Source organism: Nipponia nippon, unplaced genomic scaffold (assembly GCF_047370975.1).
Source record: "Nipponia nippon isolate SJK-2023a ecotype South Korea unplaced genomic scaffold, ASM4737097v1 scaffold_17, whole genome shotgun sequence".
NCBI lineage: Eukaryota > Metazoa > Chordata > Aves > Pelecaniformes > Threskiornithidae > Nipponia > Nipponia nippon.
Genome location: NW_028262333.1, coordinates 8,229,632 through 8,252,154, shown reverse-complemented (window position 1 = coordinate 8,252,154; position 22,523 = coordinate 8,229,632). Strand labels below are relative to the sequence as shown.

At 53.7% G+C, this 22,523-nt stretch overlaps 1 protein-coding gene and 1 long non-coding RNA gene across 6 annotated transcripts in view; one reads left to right on the top strand and one right to left on the bottom strand.

The window, feature by feature from the left end:
- FGF1 (fibroblast growth factor 1) overlaps positions 1–8,016 on the bottom strand; it is a 31,654-nt gene extending 23,638 nt beyond the window's left edge. For 2 of the 3 annotated variants that reach the window (XM_087754088.1, XM_009464358.2), the window contains exon 1: positions 7,680–8,016. The gene's annotated coding sequence lies outside the window, so the exon portion shown is untranslated. Of the gene's footprint in view, positions 1–5,038; positions 5,329–7,679 lie in introns of those variants that run through there. The other variant, XM_087754089.1, reaches the window with a different exon arrangement.
- On the top strand, positions 1,555–22,349 carry LOC148056155 (uncharacterized). 3 transcript variants are annotated; one of them, XR_015703941.1, is made up of 5 exons: positions 1,555–1,795; positions 4,163–4,335; positions 9,307–9,443; positions 20,973–21,275; positions 21,788–22,349. It is a non-coding gene; the product is annotated as an uncharacterized LOC148056155 (long non-coding RNA). The 3 variants fall into 3 exon arrangements; XR_015703940.1 differs by having other exon boundaries at positions 4,163–4,375; XR_015703943.1 differs by lacking the exons at positions 1,555–1,795; positions 4,163–4,335; positions 9,307–9,443 and adding an exon at positions 17,213–17,342.
- Positions 22,350–22,523: the final 174 nt, after the last annotated feature.

Genomic DNA, 22,523 nt, shown 5'->3' with positions numbered 1-22,523 from the left:
TCTCCCTGGGCTGAGCCTGCACCTGCACTGGGGCAGGTTATGGTTAGAGGGATCCTGGGGATGGGCAGGCTTTGCCTTCTGGGAATTTATCTGTAGCTGGTGATAGTTTGGTTTGACCTGTTGTTAATGCTCATCTTTTTCCAGCATTTGTTGCAACCTCTTATTTCTGAACCCTCATTTAGAAAGGAGTACATTAATCTCATCTAAACTCCTGTGATTTTGGGGGTTGTGAAATTAAGGATGATTGAAGGGGAGTTGTTTAATGCAATGGGCAAATGTACTTGGCATTCCTGCATCTGGCATTCCTGCGGTTCTGGGGAGGAAGGTGCTGCTCCTGCAGTTGAGAAGCTAGATGAAGGCAGACCCAGCTGTATTTTCAGAGGTCACTGTGCAATTACCCTAAACTGGTATTTAAACAATACAGGGCGAGGCTGACACCCCCACTCCGATGGGAGTTGCCCCAGGACCTCCAGGGCTGCCAGGGGTCAGGGCATCGCCAGCCCCCTTCCCTGCGCCTTCCTGCAGCTCTTCCCCGCTCCCACAGCCTCTGGTGATGGATTGCACACTGAAACGGCGCCAGGCTCTGAGAGGCAGCAGCTCTTGTTTGATAATCTTATTTCCTGCTAAGCAGAAGCCAAAAGCTAATAGGAGTTTCTGTCATATGCGTGGGTTCCCATGCACTTATTTCCTTAGTCCCCTCACCCTCCAGCCAGCAGCCCCGCAGCAGCGTGCAGGCAATGTGGCTGCAAGCAGCCGTGTCCTGCACCGCTCCTCGGTGCCATGCTCCTGCTGACGGAGCCACTTGTGCTCCGCTGCTCCCAGGGGACTGAGACAACCATCCTCTCCCCAGACGCGAGTCCCGGGCTCTGCCTTCACTGGCACCCCGAGTGCAGCAGAGGTTTGCACTGGCTGTGGGTGGCATTTGCACCTGAAGGCGACACCAGCATTTGGGAAATGGCAAGTCAAGGGAGCCTGCGAGGGTCAGGGGCTGAAGAGATTTGGGGTCAGAAAAGTCTATCTGAATTGTACCAGTGCGTGCAATCCACCGTTTGGTTACAGGGAAAAAAAAGAGAAGCATAGTTTATCTGGCTCTTAAAGGGGTGCTCGCAGTTCACTTTGAAGGTACGAGTGGTGGAGAAGGTGCCTCTTCACCCCTCCTCCTCCACCTAAATCATCATCAGACGTTTGCTAGGAGAGCTGGGAGTTACGGGCAGGGGCTCTTGCGGTCCTGCTGGGACCTGCATCTCCGGTGCACACAGAGTGGGTCGGCTGGCCCCGAGAGGGTCTCTCGTACGTAACCGAGCTCGCTGCCAGACTGCAACCGGAGCCTGGCAACGGTCTCAGTTGGAGCCTGCAGAAGATGGGACACGGGACATTACAGTGGCCCCCCCAGGATGCGTGCACCACCGGTCGTCCTCCTCAGGAACGCGCCAGTCTTCAAAGCCCTTGGCAAGTGCCTGAAAATGGATGGACTCTGGCCCAGCACCATGTGAACTGCCTGAACCGAACAGCCAGGTCGCGGTGGGACAGCAGGCTCCCAGCCTGCACCGCTCTCGGCCGTGCTGGTCTGGCCAGACAGGCAGCAAGTCCCGCTCCTCGCCCCACAGAGCTACGCAGCGGCTTCCCACAGCAAACAAGCACTAGAAAACTGTATCTGTCCAGTATGGAGAAAAATCACCCAGCACCCCTCAGCCTTGCGCAATCCTAGCACATTGGGCAAATTGAGGCAAATATTTGCAGACAAAAAAAAGACTCCAAGGGAAAAGCCAGGACTGACTGACGAGTGCCAGACAAAGTGAGTAAGAAATAACCCTCCGTCCCCATCCCTGTGGGTGTGCAGAGCCGAGGGGAGGGTGGTGCAGTGCAGGTGAGGGGGATGCTGAGGAAAATCACCCTGCAAAGCAGCTGCGTGATCCCGAGGCAGGGCAAGAGCAGGGGTGTGCGCGGCTGCCCAGGCACCCTCGCAAGCGGCAGCTGCAGCAAACCTCGTCTTGAGGGTGGTCATGGGTGCCCCAAGAGCGGACACAGCCCTGCAAAGCCAGAGCCTCCTGCGGCCAGCCTGGGATCCCCAGGCAGCGTGAGATCGGGACTGACTCAATCACCAGCTAGCAATTATTACACCATTAAAATAAAAATCAGTGATTGCTTCCTCATTGAAAAGTTACAACCTACTTTCTCTAATTAGCACCCTAAAGCTAGGCTTATTTCCTGTTGAAACGTGCGTGCTTGTGGTTCAGGATTGCAATGTCTCTTGAAAGTCCTTCTTGGTGCCTCCCCCCCAGACTGTGGCGCACACAAATATGGGCTGGCAGAGAAATGGATGGAAGCATTTGTGGTTTGGTTGGGTTCCTGTGCTAATTAAGGGCCACATCCAGCACCTAGGAGCTGGTGAAAACTGCACCCAGCTGCAAGGAGATTGATTTCTGCAGGGAAGGGGCAGTGGTGCTTCCAAAATGACCCCAGGAATTTTCCCTGCAACAGGTAGGGACAGCCCCGGTGGAGAGGAAAAGCTGGGAGTGCAGAGGAGTGGGAAAGGTCCTTTCTAAGTGCTAAATTCTGTTATTTTTTAAATTTCTGACTTCGCATCAAAGGAGAAAACAAACATTTAAGAGGGTGCTTGAAATTCTCGTTTTGGTCTCTTCTATGAGTGCATCATTGGAAGCGCATTGAAATAAGAGGAGAGAGACTGAAATAAAGCCGTGGCGGCTATTATCTCTATGGGCCTTGTGACTTAGCCCTAACTCCTCATTACAACTATGCTCTGAGCTGCTAACTGCTCTCTAAGCCAAACCAAAGATGCCAAATATAAAGACAAATTGCTGCAAGCTCTAATTGCCCCGGCTGGGCGGGAGCAGGTGCTGTGCACGGCCAAGCTCCCGCACGCCCCCGCTGCTCCCCGGGGCCACACGTCCCCACCGCTCCCCTTCCACCTCCCTCAGCATCTTGGCTTGTTCGTGCCATTTCGCCAAGGGGAAAACCCTGATAAAGCAGACACAGAGCTAACAGCTCCCCATCACCGCTGTGCTGGACGAAAGCGGTGCTGGGCGCCACAGGGTTTCAGCTGAAGGAGCAGTGGGCAGGAGCCGAGCCATGCAGCTGATGGGGAATAAAGTCGAAGGAGCTGTAGCCAGCTGCGTGATGAGCTGCCTCGGTTGGGAGGAAGATCAAGGTCTCAGGAGTGGGAGGAAGGCCAAAGTCATTTGGGGAGCTTGGGAGGGAAAGTCTATCCCTTGGGCTGGGGTGGAGCTGGGAAGGAAAGTTTATCCAAAGGGCTTGCAAAGCTCTGGGTCTGGCGGGAGACCTCGGTGGACCCGAACTCTCTCCAGCCCTAATCCAAAGTGCGTGTTCCTGCGCATCCTGAGTGCTCGGAGCGGCCGCTCCAGCGGCCAGAGGAAGCGGGGCCGACCCGCTGTTGCAGGGAGAACAACTGGACATTGTACTGCCTTATCGCCCCCGAGCCCAGTCCTGCCCTTAGGAACCGGTTAAACTTTAGACCCCTGTTTGTGCAGATCTTCCCATACGTCTCACGTGCTCTCCAAGGCGATCGCCGCAGGGGTTGAGAGGTGCCTGAGCTCCCCGTTAACCACTGTTAGCAGCCCATCTCCCAGCCAGTGTGACGGGTTCAGGAGCCAGTGGGGACAGGGGGTGACGCTGGGGTGCTCCAGCTTTCACTGGAGCAGGGAGCAGACTCGGGAGCTGGGGGGTGGTGAGGTGATGCTCTCACCGGGACAGCCGCAGCAGCCGTCCAGAGGGCTGCTGATGGGGCTGGTGGTGTGCGCTGGGGCGTACTGGTACCTCTGAGCGATGGGCAGGGCTGGGGGTGACAGCTCATGCACGAGACCCTGAGGCACCTTTGGACGTGCCACCCACATGGCAGCAGCACCCTGGGCTGCGTGGGTTGCACCCAGTGCTCAGCCTCGGAAGCCAAAGCCCCTGGGCAAAGCAAGGGGTGCGTGCCCAAAGCAGGGTGCTGAGCCGATGCAGGGTGCTGAGCTGACTCAGGGTGTGTCTGTGCAGATGCCACAGGCATGGAGCAGGGTGTCGCTGGGTGTCCAGCCAGGAAACCAGGCAAGTTGTACAAAAGGAATTTGTCCCACCTTGCTTCCATCTTGTCTTGTTCAATCACTGCTTTTACTCATTTTCTTCTTACCTCCCTCACCAGCATTTCCCAGCCTGGATCCCGACCCCTCCCTGCTGGCTTGGATGGCCCCCAGCTGAAGCCACCCACCCCAAAAGCTGCTGGGAGATGGGGACACTGGAGCAGCCCTGGGAGCCACGGCTGCAGAGCAGCAGGAGGAGGCGATGCTCAGCACTTACCCCTTTGGGCAGGAAAAGGTCAGAGGCAGCAGAGGTTGGCTACGCACAATTACTTCTAGTAAGATCTGAACTTACAAAATCTTATGCGAGTCAAAAAATATTTTTCAGTAGGACTTGGGTGTCTGGCTAGAGTAGGCCCAAGGACTTTTTTTTTTAAGGAAACATGGTTTTTTGCATCAAAAATGAACCATTTCATAGTGCTATGTCACTTCAACAAAATTCCTATTTGGTTTTCTTTTTAATGGACCAAATATGGCGTTTTGCAGTTTAAAATGTTTTTTATATTCTGATTCAAATTCTGATCTGGGCTTCTGCCCAAAGCTTTAGGTTAATTTGGAGTAATTTTGAGATTGCCATTTGAAATAACACTCCTGGTTTCTGCAGTCTCCCTCTCCGGGGGCAGCACCCTGCGGCCACTTGCAGGGTTTGGGGATTTTGGCCAAGTCAGGTGGGGAGCAGCCCCCCTGAAATCCTAAATTTCTCCCTGGAGAAGGGACCTGCCCCCTCTCCCCCGCTCCCAGCCCGCCTCTGCGCTCCCGACCCCCTCCCCGGCGGCCGCGGGTGTACGAGCATCCCTGCGGGGAGGCGGGGGGCTGGCGGAGCAGGCGTGGGCGGCCCGGTGGGCTCAGCCCCGCCGCCGCCGCCGCTCGCATCGCCCCGGGCTGCGCCGCGTCCCGCCGCTGCCCGCGGCCCCCCCGCCCGCTGCGGCCCCGGCACCTACCGCGCTCCTCCCGGCTGCGGCTCTGCCGTGTCGAGCGAGGGGAGAGAGGGGATTAAAAACAACAACGAAAAAAGATGATGATGATGATGATGAAAAGCTGCCTCTCGGCGGCGGCAGGAGGGGGCCGGGGGGTGAAGGGGGCGGCGATGCTCGGTCGCATCCACCCCTCCGGTACCGCCGCGAAGCCAGCGCGGCCGGGGCCCGGAGCTGCGGGCGGGCGGGCGGCTGCCGGCTGCTTCTGGGCAGCTGCCGCGCTGCCGCGACCACTGGGTCAACCCAGCGGGCGGGGGCTGGTGTTGAGCCTCCCATTGCCAAGGCGACAGCGGACTGCGGCGCAGCAGGATCAGAGAAACAAACACAACGAAATGAAGAGTTTCTTTCGCTCGCTTTTCTCATTCCCATCCCTGTGGTCCACGCCGTTTTGTGCAAGCAATAAACCCCCCGGCCCCCCTCAGCGCCCGGGTGCGCCCGGGCAGCGGGGACGGGGGTCTCTGCCCTCCCCTTGGGGCAGCCCGAGAGAAGGGGCTGTGGCAGGCGCTGCCGCAGGGCTCCGCGGGCACACCTGCGTTAACACTGGCACCGCGCTGTGGGCTGGCGAGAGCTTGGCCTTAAAAGCCGAAGCGCTCTCGACAGCGCTGTCAGCCTGATAAAATGCAGCTCCCTCTCCCCAAGGATGGGGCCGCCTTGCCGGAGCTTGGGCCTGGTGCCGATGCCGGCTCTGCGCTGGGGCTCCGGCCTCGCCGGGGAGCCACCGGTGGGCTCGCGGGGAGGCGGTGGTGGGCTTGCAGGGAGGTGGTGGTGGGCTTGCAGGGTGCAGGCTGTGCCACGAGTGGAGCCTGTGGGTTGCTGCGTGTTAGCTGGCTGCAGCGTTAAAGAAGCAAGAGCGATGACTTCACAGCTTGGCCTGCCTCCACATGTGCTTTGATGTGGTATTTAAGCTGTGTTATTGAAGGCCCGCTTAGATAGTTGTGTTATCTTAGATTTAAGCTGTGTTATCTAAGGCTCGCTTTTAGTCAAGGCTCACATGGAGCCTGTGTATTTGGACAGCCAGTCCAAACTGAAAGTATACTGAGCCCAGATGTTTTGATAAAAACATACTCCAGTTGACCACAGTTAAGAGCAGCTAATGGAGACAGTTCCTAACACATCTAACATAGCACAGGTGGACTCCAGGCTTTCCTAGCATCTCAGTGTTCTTTTTTTTTGAGTTTGAACAAGCCCACATGACATTTCTTCCTGCCATTTCGGCCACATATTGAAAATAGAAAGAAAAAATAAGAAAGATATAGCCAAACCTTTCTGCATCTCAAAAAAAAGACTGGGCCTGGCTTTGGCTCAGGCTTTCGTGGATGAAAGGCATTGGGGTTGTTAGGATATGAGGAATATTAGGAAATGCTGCTCCATTTTCTCACCCAGGGGAATGTCCTCCTTGTTTCGGAGCTGTGGGGAGACTGCACCCGCTCCCCGCCCCCAGCCCTCCCCGCCGCTTGCCTGGCTCTCCTTACACCCTTGCTGTGGACGGCGTTTGGCAGCTCTGATGCCGTGCGGGGCACGGGGTGCCGCTGACAGCATCCTGCCAAATTTAGCGTTGTGTCCTTTCTGCCCGTCCTGAAGGGAGCCATCCCCGGGATGGAGCCAACAGCCAGCAGAGCCACACACAGCGCAGAGCAAACACTTGCTTCAGCGACAGGCTCCTGGTCACTAGAAAGATGAGCAGAAAGTCCCGCGCTGAGAAGTGCCTTGGCCGAAGCCCAGATGCCGACAGAGCTGCAGTGGCCCCCGGGCCCTGCTGCCGTGCTGCGCTGCACCGAGAGCCGGCAGGGATGGGGGTCACTGCCGTCACAGCCAGCTCTGCCTGCTCCTGCCCTCCCCAGCCCAGCCCTGTCTGGGCAGCCCCAGGTGCAGCAGATGCCTTTTCCCAGGCTCTCGGGATGCCTTTCGATGGCTGGCTCCTGCTCCTGCCTGAGGTGAGGAACCTCCTCACCTTGCTGCCTCCAACATCTGCGGGCCTTCTCCTACGAGTCCCATAAATAATATGTACTTCTTGGAGTTGTTTGGAAGCACAGTGAATAATTAACCATAGAGCCGCCTTCTGCCCTGAGGAAGCAGTAGGTACCTCTCTCTGCGGGGCACCCAGCCGTATGCAGGCAGTGCCTGCGCAGGCAGCTGAGCCCCATCACACGGTGCCCCAGCGGCTCCCCTTCCCCCCAAACCACGATCGTGCAGCAGAAAAAATTTATGCAAAACTTTCTGCAAGTCTGGTTTAAAATGAGCTCCACGAGATCCCCCAGGTCCCAGGCTTTGGTTTCATCCCTCTCCGTGGAGCTGTACCGCTGAAATGGCTCAACAAGTGCCACTCAACCCAGTACAGGCTGGGAACAGCACTCAAGTGGAAAGTCCCCACTCCTGTCTCCCTGCCAGCTCCCTGCCTCCGAGCCCGGAGAGAGGAAAAGGAAACCCCAGTTGTTCCCCCAGTGACACACACCCAGACAAGTCTGCAAACTTGGCCAGGAGCTCAGGAACCAGGAACGCACGTTGCAGAGTATTTGGGAAGGGGTTGCAAAGCCCCTGTGAAGCTGTGGCTCTGCCAGGACACCATGCCCGGCGGGGGACACCGGGGATTGCTGGAGGAGGCACTCACCTGCCAGGTCGGGGTGCACGGGGCTGGGCGGTGGTGGCAGCAGCGTGGGCAGCAGCAGCGTGGGGGCAGCCAGGAGGCAACGCCTGAGGTCACCCTGCCCTTCGCCCCGCTCCTCTGGGGCAGGCAGTTGCCAGAGCGATGCACACCCACACCCGCACGCCCTCGCACCACTCTCGGGCGGCTCCAGAGCAAGGCAGCGTCCCTCAGATGGGCGCGGGCATCGGAGCTGTGCCGGACCCTGGGCAAAAGCTGGCATCGGCCGGCGGGCACTGCGGTGCGCAGGGACTGAAGTGGCACTGTGGCTGGCAGTGCGGACCGCTGCTCTGCACCCACATAGGACAAGGAAGTATGGATAATCCTTCGCCTTTCTATTTTTTTCCTCTCATGTGATCTTGTTTTTGGACTGCTATTTCGGGGCTGGACTCCAGCCCAGGTGAAAGACAAGGATTTAATCCAGCCTGCCTCCCCCATCACCCAGAGGGCCTCCCAGGACCTCTGCCTGCCTGCCCGGAGGATGGGGTTAAACCCTGCTGCCGGCTCCAGTTTGGTGTGTGCTTCCCAGCCCTTTCCCTTTCTTGCTGCAAAGCCATTTCTGTCCACGGACTGTTTCTGTGCAGTTGGAGGATGATGGCAAACAGGCTGCCGTGTGCACACCGTGCCCGGCTGCCCCTCTGCCCTGTCCCATGGGCACCCTCTGCCCTGTGTCCCCCAGGGCTCTTGCTGGAACTCGGCACAGCTGCAGAGTCAAAATCTCCCCAGCACTGTTTGCCCTCTTTCTGCCCATTTCCCCCCAGAAACAGCCTGTCAGGAAGCTGACGGGAGATAAATAAATTTAAAAAATGCTCACAGTTTGCAGCAGCCTTGACATAAACTGATGCGAGGACTGACCCCACAAACTGCTCATCATCCTCCCCGCGCTGGCTGCGAGGTTCCCACCAGCGCTTGGAGGAGATGGGCATGCATGGACACAGGGGAGGTGGGGGGCTGCTGGGGGTCCCCCCGCATGATGTGTGGGAGGCAGCGTGCACACATCCTGCCCGTCCCTGCCCTGGGGCCTCCTCAGGGGACAGGTCCTTGGGGACAGCCTGGTGCCTCCGGCCCCACATGCTCAGCACTGGCAGGGCTGACTATTTTTATCCCATTTATGTCTTTCAGCCCTCTGGATGAAGGTTGAAGGGTGCCAGGGGAGCGCTGGGGAAGGGCAGCCTGGTTCTGCCGGCTCAGTGGGTCGCAGGAGATACCCCTGCGTGGGGAGGAGTGGGGCAGAAAATGAACGTCTGGGATGCGACACTGTGTCTCACCTGTCCCCATGTGGATGAGACTCATGCAGACACATCTGTGCCCTTTCATGGTGGGTGGTGGGAGAAGTGGATGCTGTCACAGCATATTTGGTTGCCTAAATTGGGTCTTTGCATGAATAAAAGTCGTTAAACATTCCTGTACTGAAGGCCAGAGGCACCCGTGCAACGCGGCTAATCCTGCTGAGGACTTTATGTACTGTATAGCCAGCCCAGGGCAGGGACAGGGGAGAAGGGACTTTTTGCAGCTGGGAGGGGGTATATGCACAGACACACCTTTGCCCAGGCAAGTTGGAGTCTCAGAGAAACCTGAATTGCTCTCTCCCTAGGAAGTCTCCCCGGTTCAGCTACGGAAGAAGCCAGTTTCAGCAGCAGGCACTGAGCTGCACAGCACCGTGGGCAGGGGGCACATGGCAGCAGAGGGCATGTGAAGAGCTGGACCCAAGATGTGAAACTTTAATCTGAGGTAGGTATGATTTGGCTTACAGAGAAATGGGTTATTCCAGATGCGTGCTAGATAAGTGAAAAATTCAGGTCCAGGAATTAGAAACTGCTCCCTTTTTGAGTCTGTTTCACAATCTTTAGGTAACACATAAAATTGTTTTCTTTTTCTTGCTTCCCATTAACCAGTTTTACATGAAATAAGGAATTGCTCTCTGACACCTATTAAATGCTCTGTTCTTTTTGGGGGGGGATAGGAACTCCTACACTACGAACACCACCAGGGTGAAAGCTTTTCTTTTGCACGAGCTGCGAATTGGAGTGTTTACGATAACGACATAGACCCAAAGGCTCCTATGAAGCCACTTGTCCCCTTTGGAACAGTTGCTGTGTGTGGGCTCAAGGGGTAAACAGTTCCTTTGTAAAGGTAATAGAGGTTTTAGCAAAGGAAAGGATGAGTAAGACTCCTGCAGGAGAGGGAGGCGCAGGAGGCACCGGCGCCGCCAGGGGGCGCTGCGGGGCCGCGGCGGGCGCGCGGGGCACAGCTGGGCACAGCTGGCTGCGGGGACGCGGCCGGGCACAGCTGGAAAGGCGGGGGGCGGGCACCGCTGGAGGATGCGGCGCAGCTGGGACATAGGCGGGAGTGGGGGGGTCTGGCATAGGGGGGGGGAGCGAGCACCGCTGGGGGCACAGCTGGGGCCGCGGCACAGCTGGAGCTGGGGCACAGCTGGCAGCCGCGGGGCGTCCGAGGCCCATGCAGGTGATGGTGCTCACGGCTGCAGCATCCACAGCTGGAGCACATCTGGGTGGCAGCAGAGCTAGTAGCTACGGCCCAGCCAGCAGCACGCAGGGCTGGCACTGGGCACATCTGGCGGCGCACCCACCTCCGGGGGCCCAGGGCCCAGGTTACCTCCGCTGGCTCCCGAAGGCCGCTGCAGCTGCTCCAGGCCTGGCTTTACTTCCTCCGTGACCCGCAGGTGGTGTCAGGCCTCTGCTCTTTCAGGTTGCGGCTGAGGTAATTAGGAAGGAATTGAAGATAGGCAGGAAGACTGTTTCTCATTACGATCATCTCATTCACCCTGATTTCTCTCAAACCCAGTCACTCTCCCAACCAGACACGCAGTAGAGTAATTTTGTTTGTCTTTTCTGTGGTCTTGCACATTGCTCTCCGTCCTGGCTCATTTGCCAGGATCCCTTTGGTCTTTTCCAGCCAACGTTTCCCAGGAGGGAGCACCCCCTCCTGAAGAATGACTCCTACCCTTTGTTTCCTAACGGATGACCTTATATATTGAAACGAATGTTGTTTACTTGCGCTCAGCACTAGTTCAGAGTCAAGAGCTGATTCCCAAAGGACTCTCCTGGATACACTAACCAAATGAGGAATCTTCTCCCGTAATTACATTTCTGGGACAGCAGACATCTTCCGATTCATTTAATATGTGCCATGTTGCATTTGTTACAAATCTGATATGCAACAGAAGCCCTTATTACCTTAAAAGTACTGCTGTTATCAAGTACTGACTTAATTACAGTTTTATCTAAAAATTTATCAAGTTAGCTTGACAGAATCCATTTTTCCTACTCCCCTGCTGCCCGGTGTTGTTTCCTCCCTTCAGTTCCTGCTCCATCAAGCCCAGCACCAAGCTGCTGCTGCAGCCTTTCCCCGAGAGCAGCACGAGGCTGGCAGGCCAGCGCTGCCAAGAGCCCACCGGCACACTCGCTTTTCACTCGTCCCAGTCTTCCAAAACTTACCGAACATGAACACAAAGAGCCCAGGAGGCCCCTCTGGCTCAGGTTACCTGGCTCTGGCTGCTTTTAACCTTTCTGACTTTGGGAGCTGCTGACACTCAGGTAATTCCTACAGGCAGGCAAGTGGTGCATCGCCCACTGCTTCTTACTTCTGCATCTTGCCATAGCTGCTTTTGTTTACAAAACCCGCCCAAGGTAAGGCCCATAGCTGATATCTGCTCATTATCATCACCTTCCTCTTTCCTCTAATTGTTGTGTGGTTTCCATAGCTTTCACGGCTGCCCCCACTCCCCTGGAAGCCAAGCCAAGGCAGTTTTCTTCCTGCTTGGGAAACTGCTTTATTATCCCAAGTGGTGTCTGTCACTGGCAGCGGTGGCACTGAAAGAAAGGTGGAAAAGTCCCACCTACGTATGACCCCGTCAGAGCGTGTTTCACTAGAGCTGTCCTGGCTGGTTCCCGTGCCGTGCCTCTGCTGGGCGTGCTGGTGGGGTTACTGTGTGAGTGCCATGGCTCCCGGGCCGGAGCAAAACACCGCGCCTGGGAAGAGCCGCCTTCTCCGGATGCATCCTATGCAATTTCCCACCGCCTGCCATCACCTCCCACCTGATAAGAGGGGGCTGCTGCAGGCTCATCCTGCTTTGGGGAGGGCTCACCATGCAGCAGCCGCTTCCAGAGCTGCACGAGGACCTTCCCAAAGGAGCACCGTGGGGCTGTGCTCTGTTGTCTTCACCCGGTAGGCACCGAACACCCTCGGCACCCAGCCCAGCCCCGCAGGCTGCACCAGGCATCAGCCCAGCACCCAGAAGAACTGGGCAGCAAAAGCCTTCAAATACATTTTTCTGCATCTGGAAAGCATGTGACACTGATCACCAGTCCTACCACATTTATATTTTACTGACTGGTTTTAATTTTTTTTCCCACATGTTTGGCAACGGAAACAGATTTCTCTCTTTCCTCATTTTGGCGTAAGCAGGCTGCAGCCCGCAGTCCTGCGGTGCCGGGAGGGCTGCGGGTGCTGGGCGCAGGTGGGGGGGGGCTGGACCTGCAGGACCACGCCGGACCCCAGGAGGACACACAGATGTATGGACTTGAAGGAGCCCAGCTCTCCGTATGTGTGTCACTGGTTGATCTTTCTTTTCTTGCTTTGCTGCCTAAGAAGGTTTTTCCTCCCTCGCTGGGTGTGCGGGAGGGGAGGAAGGGCAGCCCGGGGACCCTGGCGCGGCGGCTCATTCTGGGACATCAGCTCTGCTCATCGCAGCATTGGATTTTCTGATCTGAACCCCAGGAAGAAAACAAAACTGGGGCTTCTGTGTCTGGGGGCTGCTCCAGGAGATACCTCACTGCCCAAAATCTCCAAGAATTCCTGATTTTGTCTTTGTCAGCTCAGCCACTTGTGCAAATAGTGTCAGCCAGAGCTGGCCACACAAAGCAAGGTCGGTTATAAGCCATTCTCCTGGAACAGAGGCACTTGGAGCCGGCACAAAGAAATCTCTGTCTCTCTCCTTCGCTGGCATCCTGGCAATTAACCCAGAAAATCGCAGCTTGCCCTTGTCTTGGGTGCTGGGTGCCCCCGGCCGGGCATGGGGCTGTGCGGTGCACGGGGGGTGGCTGTCCCGGACGGGGAGGGTCTGGCTGTGCCGTGGCCCCTGGCTGCACGGAGAAATGGAGCAGCCAGTGTCCAACTGGGAAGAGCGACATGAATGAAGAACTCACCCAATTCCGGATGAAGTGGGGAAAATCATGTGGGTTTTTACACTGAATTATTTTTAAGAAATGTACCTCCAGAAAACAGCAAAATTAGTCACTTTGGATCAAACATGGGCAACCTGACAAACATTGACAATATTTTTTGGTGTATTTGATTTTTTCCCCAAAAATATTTCAGGCAAAACCTCCGTGCAGTGACCTAACGCCCAGCAGTGACGGGTCCTACACGGCCAGGCAGGCATAGCTGCGTGGCTCCCAGGGCAGGGCTTGCTCCAGACCCTCCTGGCTTGGGCACCGTGCTCTGACTTGAACACCGGCTGCACCAAATGGGCTCTGCAAACCCTCCTCTCCTGGCGTCTAGTCATGAATGTTGTTGCCAGCACGGCCCGGCCTGAGGTGCTAAGCTAGGTGCATCCTGGCGGGCAGAGGGGACGCGCGTGCAGCCGGGGAGCTGGTCCCGTCCCCGCAGAACAACGTGTCAGATGCTGCAGCCACTGCAGGGGAGGCGGGGGAGCCCCAGCCAGTGCTCGGCTGGCGGAAGCCCAGCCCTGCCCTGCCAGGCTCCTGCTGTAAGTAACACCCTGTCCAGAGCTAAACACGGCCGCCATGGGAAGTGTTTGGTGAGCCAGATAATCTGCAGGCAAAGGCTGTGACAGTCCGCTTGAGTATGCCGTGGCACTATTATTATAAAATACAATAATTGCGTGCCCAGACTGGGCCGATGTACTTGCACGGGGAAGTACTCTTGAATAATTAAGAAATATTCTGTATTTGATTTGCCACTGTACTTCCTACAGATCAAATTAGTGAAAGCTGAATTCAATTTCAAAGTCATTTTTTAAATCTTTGGGTTTGTTCCTTTGATTTTTTTTTTATTTCATTTTTTACTATGTAAAGTCACAGGAAAACCTCACTGTGGCTAATAAAGGCATAATGAGCAAGAAAATTAATGATACAAAACCAAAGGCAATCGTAAAGAATGTAAGTCATGCTTAAGCAGTATTGTAGAAAATACAGTTCATTCAAGTCCAACCCAGTAGGAAACAAATATTTAATTGCACAGTAAATAACATATTTTTATTTTAAGAGAGGTTCATTTCAAGCCATATCTCACAAGCCAAGTGAACATAAACAGGCATGCAACCCGGCTCGCACAGACCCCGGCGCTCTCCTGCATCCTGCCATGGGAAGGGGAAAGCAAAGAAACCCAAACCAGAGAGGAATGAAATCCGGGCTTAGCCTGTGGGCCAGACCCGTTGATTAGGAAGTGACCCTGGTTTCAACAGGGCAGCTTTGTAGGGAAGGGGACCGCTGCTCTCCCAGGAACCTGAGTGAGGAGGCACAGGGAAGCAGGATTGGAAAGGAGAGTGCTGTGGAGGGACGGGCATCCCGGTGCTGACCCTGGGAAGCCGACCCGCAGCCAGGCTGTGAGTCTCTGCTGCGGGCGCAGGCAGAGCAGGCAGCGATGCCCGCGGGGGCTCCTGGGGCTGCCGCGGTACCCTGCGTGCCCTTGCAGCAGGTAACAGATGAGGAGCTCTCCAGTCACTTCATGTTTTTAATAGCAAATGAAATTGCTCCCAATCATCAGTATCTTATCTGCATGTTTCAAGGGCATGTCCTCTGCAAACACTGCCGTGAAAGTAAACACCGTGCAGCGACGGGGTTTTCTGTGGCAAGGTGAACACAAGGAGGTGGATCTGCTTACTGTGCCCCTGCCCCGATGGCTGCGTTTGCTGAGATGTACTGTGCAGCGTGAGGACGCTTCACGCCATAACCTTGAACGGATGAAATATATGCCTGGAAAAATAATTGAGATGATGAGGATAATTTTGTTCTCCTGCTCCCACAGCTGCATGCCTCATGCGCAGCTTCAGTCCTCTTGTTCCCCAGAAGCACAGTGAGGTCACCGTACCCATCTGTAGGGACAGGCAGGTTTTCTGGCTGGGGATATGTTTACATGCTGACACGGTAGAAGCGGGTTAAGCGAGGTGCCAGGATCTGGCCGTGCCTCCGCTGCGAGCATTGCTGAAACAGCACCGTCAGTCCTTATCCATCTCCTTGGAGAGCTGTGGGGTATAGAGAAATGTAACACCACAGAGTGGTGGGTATTGGTACTTCACTGATCTTTACATTTCCCAACAAACAGTTTAACACAATCTGGTGTTTGCTGTTGCTACGTCCCACCCCACGCTGCTCTCGAGGGCTGCTCTGTCACAGTGTCCTCTCAGTTTGCAGGCAAAATGTGTTCACCGGGAGGTGGTTCGCATCCCCCTGGGTGTGGGACAGCACCCAACTCACTCCCAGTGCCACGGTGCAATCCCCACTCCCCACCTACCATGAGCCGTGGACGGCCTCTGCATGACACTGAGAAGGAAATCCAAGCTTCGGTCTCTGATCGTCTTGGCTCGGAAGAAGCCACCTCCCTGGAGTGGGACAAAACATCCTTGAATTCAAAGCCGCGGTCCCTCTCTGGCTGCGGGGTGAGCTGCCAGACGCAGGGACAGGGGCTGGCACACCTCTCTGCAGGGCAGCTCCTCGTCTTCCTTCTTAAGTTCATTAACCTAACAAAATGCAAATCTGTCTCCTGGTTCTTCTTCTCTTTTCTTGTAAGTCAGCCTGGCTGCAGCATCTCTGTTCCTCGCCGTTCCAGTTCCCCTCGGTCGGCTGGCTCTGGTCCCCCGGAGACCCCGAGGTCCCCCACCACACCCAGCCCCTTGGGCACCCCCGTGGTTGACCAGGAGAAGAGGCACCCTCCTGCTCAGCTGCCCTTCCCCATCTTCTGCTGAGAGAAGGAAAAGGAAATGTCAGCCCGTGAGACTGCAGAGAAGGGTCCAAATGATGTGCAGAGCTAACAACAAGCAAAGGTGGCGTGGGCACAGGATACGGTGATGCTGAGGGGTCTGCAGCCTTCGGCAGAGTCGGGCAGAAGGAGCTGCAGCAGCCAGCTCCTGCCTCTGAATCCCAGCCCCAAGAGCAAACCCCTTTGTCTGTGTTTCCAGGCAAAGGTGGGATAGTTAGCGGGGATTTCCACAGGATTTTGGAGATACCATTAACTACTTTTGAAGATATTTTTATCCAGGAAAGGCAGTGGCCTTGCTCTAATTATGAAAATTAAAATTTTTTCCACTGAAGCCAACAGTGGGGAGTTGATGTAAATCTGGCACTGGGGCAAAAGGAACGTGCGTAAGGGATGGTCACCGAGTGCCGGGGGAGAGAAAAATCTCCATTCCGTTTCCAGGAGCAGAGACAGAAAAAGAGGGAACACCAAGGGCTGGGACCACTGAGCAGAACCGGGAGGAAATTAATATTTACATAGGGAGAGCCAGTGCTTACATCCATCTTATGGGTCGTACCAGGGCTAATGCACAGCAGACATCTCTGGAAACCCTCCAAAAAGGAAACTGGAGTTTGGTTTGGGAACTTCTGGTTCTAATTCCTGGAAACACAGCTTCAGCTCAATTTCACAGTGGTTTGTGACTTTTTTCCAGTGGTTATACAAATTTTGGGAAAACATTCCTCTCCTTGGAATTGTCTTATGATAATATAACCCCACTTAAGTGGTTGGAGGTTTCGTATGGCTTCAAACCACCCCAGAAGGCGCCTGCAAGAAGTAGTCCCCATCTGCCTCGCACGCCCTGGCAGCTGGCAGTTAGGCAGAGGGATCATTAGGGACTGTTTATCCACTGCACGTCTGCAGTTTTATTACAGCCTGCCACTGTACTTTGACACGCGAAGAAAGTGGGCCCACAACGTCTGTTGGACTGGGATTTGAGCTAGCTGCGGTGTGCTCTTTCACAGATGGATCCCTCCTCTGGTCCGTGCAAGCTGTGCAAAGCTGGGAGCAGCACGGGGCAGGCAGCAGCACGCAGGCTCAGATGCCAAAGTGGGAGAAAACTGAGCTGCAGGACAGGTGAAGGCTCTTCTGCCCCTTGGGCTGGCGCTGGCCAAGGGACGGGCTTGGTTTAGATGGGCCATAAGGAAGAGATTTTTTACGATGTGGGTGGTGAGATGCTGGAACAGGTTGCCCAGAGTAGTTGTGGTTGCCCTATCATTGGAAGCATTCAAGGTCAGGTTAGATGTGGCATTGAGCAACCTGATCTAGTGGAAGATGTCCCAGCCCATAGCAGATGGTTGGACTAGGTGATCTTCAAAGGTCCCTTCTGTGATTCTATGACTCTGGGCTTCCAGGTGCTCTCCGTGAAGGGCTCACCCTCCCCAGGGTGCCGCTGGGAGAGCCACCTGGGAGAGGGACCAGCTGCAGGGTGTCAGTGCTGATGGGATACAGGGTGGAGCAGGGTTTAAATACCACTGCTCCAGCTGGCTGCAGCCTTGGGAAAGCTTTGCAGTGCCCCTGGCTGGGGTGCCTGTGCTGGGCACCCAGCCTGGGTGCAGTGGTATGTGCTCGGATCTTTGCTGTTGTGGCACTGGGACTTGTCTCCCACTTCTGTGCGTCCAAAGGCAGGTAGAGGTGTGTACTGGAATGGGGCAAATAGGTGTTTAATGCTGGTGGTGGCCAAAAGCCTTCCTGCCTTGGGTTTGGACTCAATGCAGGGGATGTGCTTCTGCTACGAGAGCTCATCTGGGTGAATCTTGTTGGTACTCTGGCAAAAGCTTGCTGCTGTTGTGTGTGGAAAGGCTCTGCTGGCTAGCTCTGCGGTGCTGCGTGGTGCAGAGCAATGCCCTTTTGTGGGGCTGAGCCCTTGCAACGCAAAAGGGATCTGTGGGTATTTGCTGGTCTTGAAAATCACACCCTGTTTGTCCTAGGCTGCTCTCCTGCCCCTCTCTGAAACTGAGAGGCCAAATCTTCATAGCGTTAAAAGTTTGGGTTTAAAAGAGTCACTTTAAATTCAACAGTCTTAATTCTGAGCTGCTCCTCTCAGCTATTGGTTCACAGCCTGCCTTGCAAAGCTCAGGATGTGTGTTATATTTCTGGTGCTCTGGCTCCCATGGTCAGCAGGGTGCTATTGCAGGCTGGTGTCCTGTGAGCTGGCTGTGGCTCCGCCACACCTCGGTGTCACCAGCGCTCCATGGGGGCCCTGGCACCCCTCCCATGTCCAGCTTCAAGAAGCTAGGCTCCTGCAAGGAGAACCTGCCAAGGAACACAGGATGGTGGGTCTCCTCCAAACCAGGAGGGTTTTGAAAGCTTTGCACAAACATCAGAAGCTGGGAATTGCTTTAGGGGTTTCATGCAATGCTTGTTTCCTTGCCCAGCTACACAGCCTGTGGTTCATCTGGCACAACCGGGATCTCAAGGCTGCAGCTCCAGCTGAATCCGATGCCTGGGCTGTGCGAGACTACGGTTTTCTCCCTTAACCTGACTGATTCTAAGGGTGTCACTTACAAAGGAAAGCTAAGGAATGTACAAATTCCTTGGCATGAATCTGCGTGATGGTTTTCCAAGGGGATATGTGGCGCATGTGTGATGGAAAGCAATCGACTTCCAACCTTTGGGAAGCGCTAGGCATAAAAAGGTCAGTTATGTTTCTGGGTGTTGACTGCTGCCATCCCATCTCCAAGATGCACATCAGTAAGGCTGACCTGCTCCTACATCCCCAGCTCATTGGGATCCTGCAGTCCTCTGCCTGTTGCTCCCTCTCCCCGCCACAAACCCCTGCGTAATGACCTGTGGAAGTGTTTTTCCTTGGAGCATTACGAGACCAAAGCTCCCATGTACAACGTGGATAGAAGCTAATAGCTTGTGTTTGCAGAGGAAATGAGTGGCAGCTGCTTGGCTGGGCCTTCGATGAGATTTTGTATCCCCCCCCAAAAAAAAAAAATGAGAGCAAGAATAGACAGACTGTTTGGCCTTTTCTGACAATGAAACTTTGTCATATCTACAATTAACCCTGTTATTTAAATACTTCTTCCATGCATATCTTTGAAGATTTCATAGCCCTTGGTTCACTTAATACTTTTCCATTTCAGCTTCCTGTGCTACAGCGATTCCCAGGGGCATGACTAATTTCACTTTTCCATTTAATTGAAAACTGGCTTCTGACTTTGCCTTTGTGCTTAGCTGTAGCTTGGGCAGCATGGTTGATGACTTGTCCCTGCCCAAAATGCACCTGTCAGTCCTTTTATTTTCCTCTAGGAATAGCTTCCCAGGGAATTTAGAGAACATTTATGACCAACACTTTTCTTTCTTTCAGGAACCTTTTCATCACAGTGATGCAGTCCCATAGGAATTTCAATGTGGCTGTCAGTTTAATCCTTAACTTCAGCCCTTAGCTGCAGGGCCAGCAGTGCTGGAGCCTTGCATACTGTCCTGTGGTGCCAGCTGGTGCGCTCTCCAGCAGCCCTGATGGGCCTGGGGTGGAGGTGCTATGGGTGCATGGTGGGGCTGGGTCACCGTGGCTCCGCAGCAGGGCTTTCGGCAGACACTGGCAAACACAGCTTGCTTTGAGGGGTTATGGCTGTGTTGGCTGGGGCCTGGGGAAGCCTGCTGCTCTGAGCCTTTCTTATTCTCAGAGGGTGTTATCTGAACTTGCTTAGATGTAAGAAAAGTTGTAGGAGAGACCTGGGATGCTCTCAGCCCTCTGAGATCTGTGGGGTTGAATAGGGGACCAGTACAATTGCACTAGCTCTCATGGTGGATTTTCCATGTAATGTGCTACGTGTCTCCTCTCCTCTGAAGGGGTTCACCCAAAAAATCCCATGCTTGAAACTTTTCTCACTTCTATACCACTTCTGTGTCAGTAAGAACTTCCCTGCAGGGCCTGTAGTAACATTTCCTTTGCTACTTCTCTGTCAGCTGCAGAGAGCGGATTTTCTCCCCCCCCACCCCTTGCTAAGTAACCACCACTTTGCTGCACAGAATCCCTGCACAGGTGAGGCCTGAATGGGAAAGGAGCTGGTGAAGCTTTTGGGCAGCAGGGATGAAAAACCAGGGATGAAGGGCATAGTGAAAGCTGGAAGCCCACCCTTTTCTCACGGTGAGATGTAATCTGGACTGTGAGCAAGGAAATTATCATCTTCAGTGGAATTAACCCTGTCTTTACTGGGAAGGTAATTATATATACAAATGCACAGAGTAAGCAGTGAAGTTCCTTTATGTGTGTTTTCTCCATCATGTTAAATGTGCTAAATGTCTCTAGACATCCTTGTTCCATGACCCAGTAATTTCTTACCCTTGTCTTTGTGCTTGAATGATCGTCACATCTCCAGAAGTTATGACCACGCGGTCGCTGTCTTCATGATTTGTAACACCGACTAAATCATGCCACAGACAACAGATAATAATGCAGTGCTTTGTTCTATCTCTACATGTATGCACAGTGCTGTTAACATTTACAGTGTGAATGGTGCTCTAAAATGAGATAGAGAAGGGGTCATTGTGGTTTGAATCAAACAGGGATTTGTGCTGCTGGGTAACTGAGCCTCTGCAATTTCCCGATTAAGGCATTAATCTTCAAAATAATGTTTCTGTTTGGTAAGTTATTTTATGTTCAGTTCCTGGGCAGGGCAGTGTAACCACAGACCCAAGCATGATGATTCTAAAAGGTGCTCGTCCATGGTACTTCAGCGTAAGGATCTCGTGGTGCTTTTGATCGTCAGTCATCAATACCATCACCACCACCAAATTAAGGGAAGACAAAGGAGACATTGAGTGTAGAAGCCTGGCTCCAGCACCATGAGGATCATCATCCTGGAAACAAAAGTCAAAGTATAAAATCAGGCTAGGAAAAGCCAAAGGGATTCATGAGTATCCCTGTGCTCTGGGGAGAGTCCTGGTTTGGGTTCCTGACAGTGGGATGGTTTTGGGGTCACAAACTTGAACAGGATAAGGGAGGTGTTGGAGCAGCAGTCAGGGCAGGTGTTGGAGCAGAGTATAAACCTTAACGATGTAGTAAAAATGTAAGTAAGCTGCCACTGAAATTAGGGAAGGGGCAGGCAAACAGCACTCTGGAGAATTGTGCCGAAAATCAACACAGTTGGGAAAAGTGCCACCCCCTGCAGCAAACCTTATTCCTTTTTTCCAGTGTGAAAGGACTGGCCCAGTTAGCAAAACTGAGGGGTCAGGTGAAGGGTCAAGGATCTGTATGGCTTCTTGGTCTTAGCTGAAGAGTACTGAAAAAGGTTTTCTTTTATTTTTAACAAGGAATGAAGGCAAACAAACCTCCTAAATTGGCTAAAAGCCCAAGCACCAGAAACCTCTCAAGCCGGAGGAGTGTTCCTGTGCTTGCTCTGCACATGTCGCTGCTGTACTTGGAAGCTGGGTTTTGGTCTATCTGCTCTGACACCTGCCAGGAAGATGAAAGGAAATGGTGCATCTTCTTCTGGAGACAGCTCCCCTCAGATGTGATGCCTGTGGGCTTTGTTCCTGTGATTCCTGCTCTCTTCTCAGTGCTCCCAGATGTCTGAGAGCCACGTGCCAGGCGAGAGGCTTGGCAAAGACTGCGCTGTAAGTAGCTGGCATGTCCCGGGCATGTATGAATGGGTGTGACTGCTGCAGAGCAAAAGCAGGAGGAGAGGCCCATTAGCCCAAGATAGATGACAGGCTTGTAGCAGCTATAGTTACAGTAATATGCCCTCTGCGGGGGAGAATAACTGATTGCCCAAGGCACAAACAACAGATATAGGGACTTGGAAGGAAATAGATGTGGAGATCATTTCTGCTGCAAGTAGGACACCACAGACTGACTAATAGCATCTCACATTGATATTTCCATTCAAAATGAAACCAGATTCCAAAAACAATTACCAAACCTGTGGTGTCTGTGAAACCCTGGAAAACTTGGTAGCACAAGTGGCTAACGATGAACATTGTGAAAAATTTTATTGGAGGTTAACAAGTGTAAGCCGGGAGCCGAAGAGGTTTTGTAGATTGGGAGCAGGGACCCCAGACCTGCTTGCTTTTTACTGCAGGGAGATCTGACCCCCATGCAGAGGCTCATTTATGTCACTGCTGTTCAGTGTAGAGACCTGTCTTCTGGGTTGTCTCACCCACCCCTGCAAACCTGCCTGAAGGCCAGAAGGAGGGACTGCAAGGAGAAAAGAAGTTAGCTGAAGAAGGGAAAAGGACTGAGGAGGTGGAAATTCATGTGTGATTGCTAGAAGTGCAACTTGGGAAGGAAAGGTACTGTTCTGCTGTAAGATAGATATATATAAAATCATGTTAGCTATATGTAAAACTCACGAATGCTCAGTGGAGGGAGCACTCTATCATGCTTAAGGTGTCTTTAAGGCTATTTGCTGCAGCCACATGGAAAAGGTCTATCAAATGAGAACAGACCTAGTGCATATTTCCATTCTGACACGGCTGCACTGGAGAAGGGGAAGCTCTTGGTGTCTACTCTGGAGCTGTATTCACAAATAACAAAAGATCCAAGCTCAAGGATCTGATCTCTCAGAAGGTTGTCAGTACAATAGGTCAATACATGCCCTTTGGTTTGCGACAAGGAATTTATGCAGATTCATTGCGATGGTCTAATGTATCATCTGGAACACTTTTTTTTGCCATATACAATGCTTCATCTGTGCCTAGCTCAATAAAAAAAAAATCCTTGAGAGCAAGAAAGATGTACGTGTGATATATAGTCACATAATAAATAGACCTTGAACACTGCTGCTCGAGGGCAATTCCAAGAAACCTCTCTTGTAGCTCCTGGTTTCTGACAGTCAAGATGCCCATTGTAGTTGCCTGGGGTTT